Below are 9343 nucleotides of genomic sequence, written 5' to 3'. Positions count from 1 at the left end.
ATCATGGTTTTGATTTGCTTTTCCCTGATGGCAAATGATGTTGACCATCTTTTCAAGTGTTTATCGGCCGTTTATTTATCTTATTTGGAGAAATGTCTATTCAGATCCTTTGCCTATTTTTAATTGGGTTGTCTTTTTATTATTGAGTAGTAATCATTCTTTATAGATTCTAGGCACAAGTCTCTTGTCAGATATACAATTTGTGAAGATTTTCTCTCATTCTGTAGGTTGTCTTCTCTTTTTTGACGTCTTTGAAGCACAGAAGTTTTCCATTTTAAAGTCCAATTTAGCTGGGCATGGCGGTACACGTTTGTAGTCCCAGCTACTCAGGAGGCTGAGGTAGGAGGATCACCTGAGCCTAGGATTTCAAGTCCAGCCTGGGCAACATAACAAGATCCCATCTCTTAAAAAAATGAAGTCCAATTTTTCTATTTTTTCTTCTGTTGCTTATGCTTTAGGTATCATATCTGAGAATCCATTGACTGATCCAAGGTCATGAAGATTTCCTCCTATGTTTTCTTCTAAGAGTTTTGTAGTTTTAATGTTTGCATTTAGGTCTTTGATCCATTTTGAATTAGTTTTTGTTTATGGTGTGAGTTAAGGGTCTCACTTCATTCTTTTGAATGTAGCTACTCCGTTATCCTACCACCATTTTTAAAACAGAATTGTGTTGGCTGCCTTGTAGAAAATCAATTGATCAGACATGTGAAGGTTTATTTCTGGACTGTCAAGCCTAGTCAAGTGATCTATATGTCTGTCCTTATGTCAGTTCCATACTATCTGATTACTATAGCTTTGTACTAAGTTTTAGTACTCAGGAAGTATGAGCCCTTCAACTTTGTTCTTTTTAAAGATTTACTGTTCTGATTCTCTTGAATTTCCATATGAATTTTAGGATTGGTTTGTTAATTTCTGCAAAAAAGTTAGCTGGTATTTTGAAAGGATGGCATTGAATCTGTAGATCAATTTGAGAAGTTTTGCTATCTTAATTTTAAACTTTTCCATCTATAAACATGGGATGTCTTTTCATTTATTTAGGTCTTCTTTAGTTTCTTTCAACAATGTTATATAGTTTCGCAATGTAAAAAGCCTCATGCTTCTTTGGTTAATGTATTCCTAAGTATTTCATTCTTTTTTAAAATTTTCTTTTATTTATTTATTTATTTATTTATTTATTTTCATTTAGAGACAGGGTCTCTCTGACACCCAGGCTGGAGTACGGTGACCAGATCATAGCTCACTGCAGCCTCAAACTCCTGAGTTCAAGTGATCCTCCAACCTCAACCTCCTGCGTAACTAGGACTGCAGGCATGGCCACTACACCTGGCTAATTTTTTTAAATTTTTGGTAGAGATAGAGTGTTGCCGTGTTGCTCAGGTGGTCTCAAACTCCTGGGCTCAAGTGATCCTCCTTCCTCAGCCTCCCATAGTGCTGGGATTACTGGCATGAGCCACCATGCCTGGCCTTATTTTTTATTCCTTTTTATGCTCTTGTGAATGAATTTTTCTTAATTTCATTCTAAATTTTCTTGTTTTCAACATATAGAAGAACTACAGCTGGTTTTTGCATATTGATCTTGTATCCTGCAACCATACTAAACTTGTTTAGTCATTCAAATAGTTTTTGGTAGCTTCTTCATAATCTTTTATGTACAAGATTATGACAACTGTCAAATAGAGACAGTTCTATTTCTTCCTTTCCAATCTGGATACCTCTTATTTTCTCTTGCCTACTTGTTCTGCCTAGAATTTTCCAGAACAATGTTGAATAGCAGTGGCAGTAGTAGACATCCTTTTGTTGTTTCTGATTTTAGAGGGAAAGCATTCAGTCTTTCACGATTAAGTGTGATGTTAGCTCTGGGTTTTTCATAGATGCCCTTTATCTGGTTGAGGAAGTTCCCTCCTATTCCTAGAATATTGAGTGTTTTCATTGTGAAGCATATGATTTGCTCTTCTCCCCCAACATCGTGAGTTTTATCCACGTGTCACTGTGGTTTGTAATGTCAACTTTCACTATAGATGTTGTAGGGCAGATAAAGGAGAAGGTTAAATCACATATCACCCCTCTTCTCTAATTACATCTTCTTTATCTCTCTCAAGCTACGTAGCATTTGCCGCTGCCACGACTCCCCCTTCCGCCCCCACCCCAGGCAAACTCTCTCCTCTTTCATCCACTTGCTCACCAGAGGGCTTTTAGCAAAACAGAAACCCTCTTCCTTTTTCATCCATCTGGAGATAAATAAAGGAGAGTGGGAGTTCCAAAGAAGAATCCCTTCACTCTGCTTGGTGGGGAGAAGGTAGAACAGCAGATCTTCCTGAAGGAGGGTGTGTTTGAGCTTAGATTAGAAGCTGGGTAGGATGCTGCCACGGAAGGAAGAAATAGCTTGAGCAAAGACATCTCAGGTTGTGCCCTGGTGAAAGAGAATTTAGCCCCCAACAAGGTCCAGGCAGTTTAGCCTCAACAGTTCTTACAAGGATCTTCTATTCATATGATAATTACACTGAATGGATCTCAGTAGACTCACTATGATATGCTTTATTTTCTTTTTTGAGACAGGGTCTTGCTCTGTCACCCAGGCTGGGGTGCAGTGGCAGGATCATGGCTCACTGCAGCCTCAACTTCACGCAATCCCCCTGCCTCAGCTTCCCGAGTAGCTGGGACCACAGGCTCAGGCTACCATAATTTTTTAATTTTTTGTAGAGATGAGGACTTGCCTTATTGCCCAGGCTGGTCTTGAACTCCTGGGTTCAAGTGATCCTCCCACCTCGGCCTCCCACAGTGCTGGGATGACAGGTGGGTGCCACCATGCCCGGCTATTTTTATACAGATGAGGTCTCCCTATGTTGCCTAGGCTGGTCTCGAACTCCTGGGCTCAGGTAATCCTCCTGCCTGAGCCTCCCAAAATGCTGGGATTATAGGCATGAGCCACCGTGCCTGGCCTTCATTTCTGACCTCTAGAGTTGCCTTGTCCAATATGGTAGGCATTAGCCATATGTGGCCATTCAAGTGTAAATTAAGTAAAATTAAATAGCATTAAACATTTACTTCCTATTTGCACTAGCTACATCTCAATAGCCACATGTAGTTAGTGGTTACCATAACTGGATAGCACAGCTATAGAACACTTCTGTTACCATAGAAACATGTATTGGACAGTGTATTCTAGTATTGGAAGGAAGACAGCTGTAATGAAGATGACTGAGGGGTCTGAGCCAGACAGGTGGGCCCCAGGCATAGGGTGAAGATGGCCTGGCCTGGGTGTTAGTAGGCCGGGTGCCAGTTCTGGCTCTGCCACCCCTGTTTCTGTCACTTTTGGACAAATCACTTCCCTTTTCTGGTTTTCCCATTGTTGAGAAAATGAAATTGTTGGGCGACGTCATCCCAGGAGCCCTGGCAATGATTGATAGATTCTATGGTTGTTTAGCCAGAAAGGGATGTATTCAGCTGTTTCTTCCAGATGTAAAGAAAAGAGCCTTGGACTCAGGAAGAAAGCAGCTGGTTCTGGTGCTACCCAGCTGAGCCATCATGGGCAAGTCACTTCACCTCTCTGAACCCCATTTCCACATCTGTGAAAGTGGGTGAGAGGGTTTTGGGAGGATGAATTGAGAGGAGTTAAAGGAAAGCACTCTGAGAAAAAAAGAAGGATAACAGGATGTGGCCAGGTCAGATCAAGTGGGAAAGTTAGCATAAACAAAGCTAAATGGGTTTCTTTGCTACAGGATTTCTCAGAACCCTTAATATGCTAATGTGCACTGTGAATCCCTAAGTATTTCCTAAATTAATAAGACCACAGAATTCCTTTTAAAATAAAATTATTATTGCCAGGTGTGGTGGCTCATGCCTGTAATCCCAGCGCTTTGGGAGGCTGAGGTGGGCAGATCACTTGAGGTCAGCCTGGCCAACATGGTGAAACCCCGTCTCTACTAAAAATACAAAAATCAGCTGGGCGTGGTGGTGGGCGCCTGTAATCCCAACTACCGGGGAGGCTGAAGCAGAAGAATCGCTTGAACCCAGAAAGTGGAGGTTGCAGTGAGCCAAGATCATGCCACTGGACTCCAGCCTAAGCAACAGAGTGAGACTCCATCTCAAAAATAATAATAATAATTCTTGCAAGGAATGCTCACAGGCATTCGTTATTGTTACAGGGAACCCACTTGGGAATTGCCCTCGGACAGCGGTAGAGCACTTTCCTTGGCCACAGCTTGGACTAATGGCTGTCACCCAGCATTGCCCCTGAAAAACGTCTGGTCTTAGGAAGAATTGGAAAGATCTGGGTTAGATGACATCATAGAGATGGCTTAGAGTGCAGGCAGCCTCCAGAGGAAAGTGGGAGGGAAAAGTGAAAATCTGGAGAAGGTGAGGGTGGCAGTGAGAACTTACTGTTTACTGAACGCAGGTGCAAACTATAGGGCAGGCAACGACCTTGACATTTTCTTTTTCTTTTTTTTTTTTTTGAGACAGAGTCTCGCTCTGTCACCCAGGCTGGAGTGCAGTGGTGCAATCTCAGCTCACTACAACCTCTGACTCCCAGGTTCAATCGATTCTCCTGCCTCAGCCTCCCGAGTAGCTGGGACTACAGGCGCATGCCACCATGCCTGGCTAATTTTTTTTGTATTTTTAGTAGAGATGGGGTTTCACCGTGTTAGCCAGGATGGTCTCGATCTCCTGACCTCGTGATCTGCCCGCCTCGGCCTCCCAAAGTGCTGGGATAACAGGCGTGAGCCACCGCGCCCGGCTGACCTTGACATTTTCATAGGCATCGTCTCCCATCCTCAGGACAACTCTGAGAAGCAGATGGTGTCATACCCATTTCCCAGATGAGAAAACTGAAGCTCAACGGGTTAAGCAATGTATGAATGTTTAACATGCAGTAAATGGTAGAGCTGGGATTTGGACTCAGGGCTGCCTGAGTCCAAAGCCCATACTCTAACCCCTCTGCCTCAGGGAGCCTAAAATGTCATGACCCTGGAGCTTTCAGCCTGTAGGGTATAAGAAGGCAAACCGCCTGTGGTTTGTAAATCTCATATTATCATCTGACTTTTTCCTGATATCTTAGTGAGGTCTTTTCAATGGAATGAGCTTAATACATTATCCTCCCCCAGTCTTCCCAGTTTCCCATCGAACAAAGATGATTCAAGAGGCCCCAAATGCAGAGCTAAAATCAGCCTTTCATCCTTGTCACCTCCCACCTCTCACTCCTCTGGGAATCGCTAGGATTTAGGAGGCCAGTATCGAACCTGAGATTTCAAGAACTGTTTTTGAGTGGCTTACACCCATGTCCTGAGCGCTCTGAGTGAAGGCAGACGTGCTGGTTAGCAAGGTGGGAGGAAGAGATACAGAGCTCCCAGGCAGAGATGAGGGGCACAGCATGGAGCAGTGACTTCTGAGAGTGTTGTGTGTCTTCATGGATTGTGCAGTCTCTATCCAGAAATTGATCAATTGCAATCAAAAGCAGTGGCACCAATTTATAACTTTTTAGAATCTAACTTCTTAAGGGTATTGAATCTTTACCTCTAAGACAATCAGGTCCAGATGGCAAAGGGAAACCCTCTTGTCACCAGCCCTTGGGCATTTAAAAACAGCATGGCAGGTTGCGGCCTTGCAAGGAAAGAAGAGGGAAAAACATTGTAAATCCTGTGTACCCTGACGGTTTTGGCTGCACTTGAAAACAGGCGTCTTCATTTGCAGTTAATTAGATTAACTCAGCTGCGATTACGGATGGAATTCCTTGCTGCAGCAACAGCGAACGTTTGTTGAACATGTGTTGTAATCTTGCCTTTAAACACAACCACATGTATGACATATTTTGTTTTCTCTTGGCCATTGGACTGGAAAACTATTAATACAACATCTGCTTTGCTTTCTGATTGAATCAGGGGCAAAGAGCAGGTCTCTGTAGTGTCCTTCAGATTATGCCTGGGATATCAAGTTACAGCTGCTAACCACTTTCCCACTGCTTAAGAATCCAACCCCGAACATGACTTTTCTATTGGAAACGCCGGTCTCACTCACTGGAGGACCAAATTACCTCCTGATCTTGCCTCTAGCATGTGAAGTCCACCCTCGCACCTCCCACACCTCAACAACTCACTATTGTAACCCCTTGTTAGTTTTTTAAATAGTGGTCAACCCCATTTGAAATTATTTTATTTTTCGCTCAGTTGTTTGTCTGTCTCCACCATGAAAATATTCCCTCCAGAAGGGCAGGACCCATGTCTATTCCCCATGCCCTCCCCTCCTCTCCCCTAGGGCCAAGAACACTTATCAGGCAACTGAATAAATATTTGTTAAATAAATCACGGTGTTTCCCAATTGCGTGGAGAATGAAGTAAGAGTGAAGCCTTTGGTGAGAAAGCAATCATTTCAGTCCTGATAATATCAAGAGTCTCAGTGCCGGGCAAGGTGGCTCACGCCTGTAATCCCAGCACTTTGGGAAGGCTGGGATGGGAGGATCACTTGAGGCCAGGAGTTTGAAACCCACCCAGGCAACATAGTGAGACCTTGTCTCTACAAATTAAAAATAATAATAATTAGCCGGGCATGGTGGCACACGCCTACAGTCCCAGCTATTTGGCAGGCTGAGGCAGGAGAATTGCTTGAACCCGGGAGGCAGAGGCTACAGTGAGCCGTGATCGCACCACTGCGCTCCAACATGGGCAACATGGTGAGACTCTTGTCTCAAAAAGAAAAAAAAAAAAAATAGCCAGGCGCAGTGGCTCACGCCTGTAATCTCACCACTTTGGGAGGCCAAGGCAGGTGGATCACCTGAGGTCGGGAGTTCGAGACCAGCCTGGCCAACACCGTGAAACCCCATCTCTACTAAAAATGCAAAAAAAAAAAAAAAAAAAGGAAAAGGGATGGTGGTGGGCGCCTGTAATCCCAGCTACTCAGGAGGCTGAGGCAGGGAGAATTGCTTGAACCCAGAAGGCGGAGGTTGCAGTGAGCTGAGATCGTGCCACTGCACTGCAGCCTGGGCGACAGGGCAAGACTCCATCTCAAAAAAAATAAAATAAAAAATAAAAAAGTCTCAGTTCGGTGTCTAACATCTCTTTTCCCTGCTATTCTCATCCCCCAACACCTCCACACTCCCCACACCCTGCCTCTTTTTTTGTTTAAATAGAAAGTACATCTTGGGGCTCAGAGTGAAGGACAGTTGTCGAGGCTAGCTAGGATTTCATACTATTGTTTGGTTTTCTGAGTGTTTAATCCCTTTCAAATAACATTTGCGGCTCTACATGTCTGGTAGTAATATAAAGTTTCCCTTGGAAAGAAATTTAAGTGTAAGTGTATTGCTTTAAAGGAAAACAGTCACAATGCAAGTGAAATGAAACAAAAGGCTTGGAGGTGTCTCTGCATGGCTGAAGTTTGGAAACAAATGCACACAGGCATGCACATTCGTCCATGGGACTGTGCGCTTAGAGATCTGTTTGACCAGTGCCTTGTGAAGGGCAATTCAGCAAAGAGAACTTTATTTTCCTCTATTCCCCAAATAATTCAGGCCTGTGCTGTTAAGTCCTACCTCCTCATCTCTTCCTCTTCCTCCTCTCCCTACATCCACATTTAGGAGTTATCACTACTCAGAAAGAGACCAAGAAATATAGGGGACCTGGGACTACATGAGGCCGGATGTGGAAAGCCCCTCAGCACACCGGTAGGAAATACCTGCAGCCGCATTCCTAGCCGAATCCTGAAATTGCAGACAAATTTTGCACTTTTCTGGAAGGAAGTCTTGCTATCATTCATCAAGTTCTGAAAGGGCCCCGAGAAGAGTTCGAAACTACTGGGCTGGAGGTGGCACCAGGAATGGATCGTTGCCCTGGAGTTCTGACCCTTGGTTTTCTGCCGCACACAGCTGATCGGTTAATAATGCAGCAAGTTAATAATTAAAATGAGATTGTGTGATCCTTAAAGATGCAGGCTCACTCCCTCCCGTCTTCACTGGAAGGCTGTTGCCACCAAAATCAGTGGGCTCTCCCAGAAGGTCCTGTACTTACCTGTGCTTACAGGTAAACACAGAGAACAGTCTGCTTTTCTCTCCGGGTCTCCTCCACACTTGGAGCTTATGCATCCAGAGACTAGGCTGGCTGGTTCATCTTTTGCCTTCACAATCCTTCATGTTAAATTGCGTCTACTTCTGCCTCTGCCCTATCTAACTTCTCCAAAATATTTCTTGTCAGTACCCCAGGATCAAGATGGGTGGACCCGCTGCTCTGTTTGTAAGCTGGGAGGCAGGAAGTTTGGCTTGGCTGTGTGACTGTAAGCAAGTTACTTCACTTCTCTGACTCATAGGAATGCTGTTAAATTTAGATCAAATGAAGGAACAGATGTGGGAGCTCTGCAGAAAGTTAGAAGAGTCATCTCGGATGTGAAAGCTCTATTTAGAGAGCAGCAATCAAGTCACCATCTGACCGATAACTCCTAGAAGACCCTGGAATAAGGCCCCTCCCAGTCAGAAAAAAAAAAAAATGACATGGAACTTGCAACTTTTGCAGTGGTTTTAAACATGATTTTTTTTAGGTGGGTCCCAATCAATTCTCCAAGGCATAGTAGATAACCATATTTGTGGTCCTTTCATACCTCCCTTAAAGGACCCTGACCTAGGCTGGGCACGGTGGCTCACGCCTGTAATCCCAGCACTTTGGGAGGCCGAAGCAGTTGGATCACCTGAGGTCTGGAGTTCGAGACCAGCCTGACCAACATGGAGAAACCCCGTCTCTACTAAAAATACAAAAATTAGCCTGGTGTGGCAGCACATGCATGTAATCCCAGGTACTCGGGAGGCTGAGGCAGGAGAATCGCTTGAACCCAGGAGGCGGAGGTTGCAGTGAGCCGAGATCGCGCCACTGCACTCCAGCCAAGGCAACAAGGGCGAAACTCTGCCTCAAAAAAAAGAAAAAACAAAAGACCGTGACCTATTCCCAGGCCATGTGGTGGTGGGGATGGTATTGATTGGCTCTAGATGTGAACATGTGATTCAGAATTGGCCAATTAGATCATTACATTCCCTTGATCATAAGCAATTGGTTTAACTCTGAGTATGTCATTTAGTTTAGGCCAATGAGTTGCAAGAAGACTTTTACAAGCATTTCTGAGATGTAATCATATTCCTTTCAAAAAGAACCTAGCTTGATATTGGGCCAAAGCTGCTGCATTCTTCTTTGTTTTTTTTTTTGGTTTTTTTTTGGTTTTTTTTTTGTTTTTTTTTTTGTGAGATGGAGTCTCGCTGAGTCACCCAGGCTGGAGTGCAGTGGTGCGATCTCGGCTCACTACTGCAAGCTCCGCCTCCCAGGTTCACACCATTCTCCTGTCTCAGCGTCCCAAGTAGCTGGGACTACAGGCGCCC

General features: G+C 44.3%; 1 long non-coding RNA gene across 1 annotated transcript; it reads right to left on the bottom strand.

Annotated features, from left to right (window-relative positions):
* Positions 1-1491: 1491 nt before the first annotated feature.
* On the bottom strand, positions 1492-8151 carry LOC116462226 (uncharacterized). The gene is made up of 3 exons (XR_004246310.1): positions 7995-8151; positions 5512-5598; positions 1492-2012 (listed from the first exon to the last, which is right to left on the bottom strand). It is a non-coding gene; the product is annotated as an uncharacterized LOC116462226 (long non-coding RNA).
* Between the last annotated feature and the right edge of the window lie 1192 nt (positions 8152-9343).

Source organism: Hylobates moloch, unplaced genomic scaffold, assembly GCF_009828535.3.
Source record: "Hylobates moloch isolate HMO894 unplaced genomic scaffold, HMol_V3 SCAFFOLD_23, whole genome shotgun sequence".
Lineage (NCBI taxonomy): Eukaryota > Metazoa > Chordata > Mammalia > Primates > Hylobatidae > Hylobates > Hylobates moloch.
Note: the sequence above shows the minus strand (reverse complement) of the source record. Positions and strands in the feature narration are given on the sequence as shown.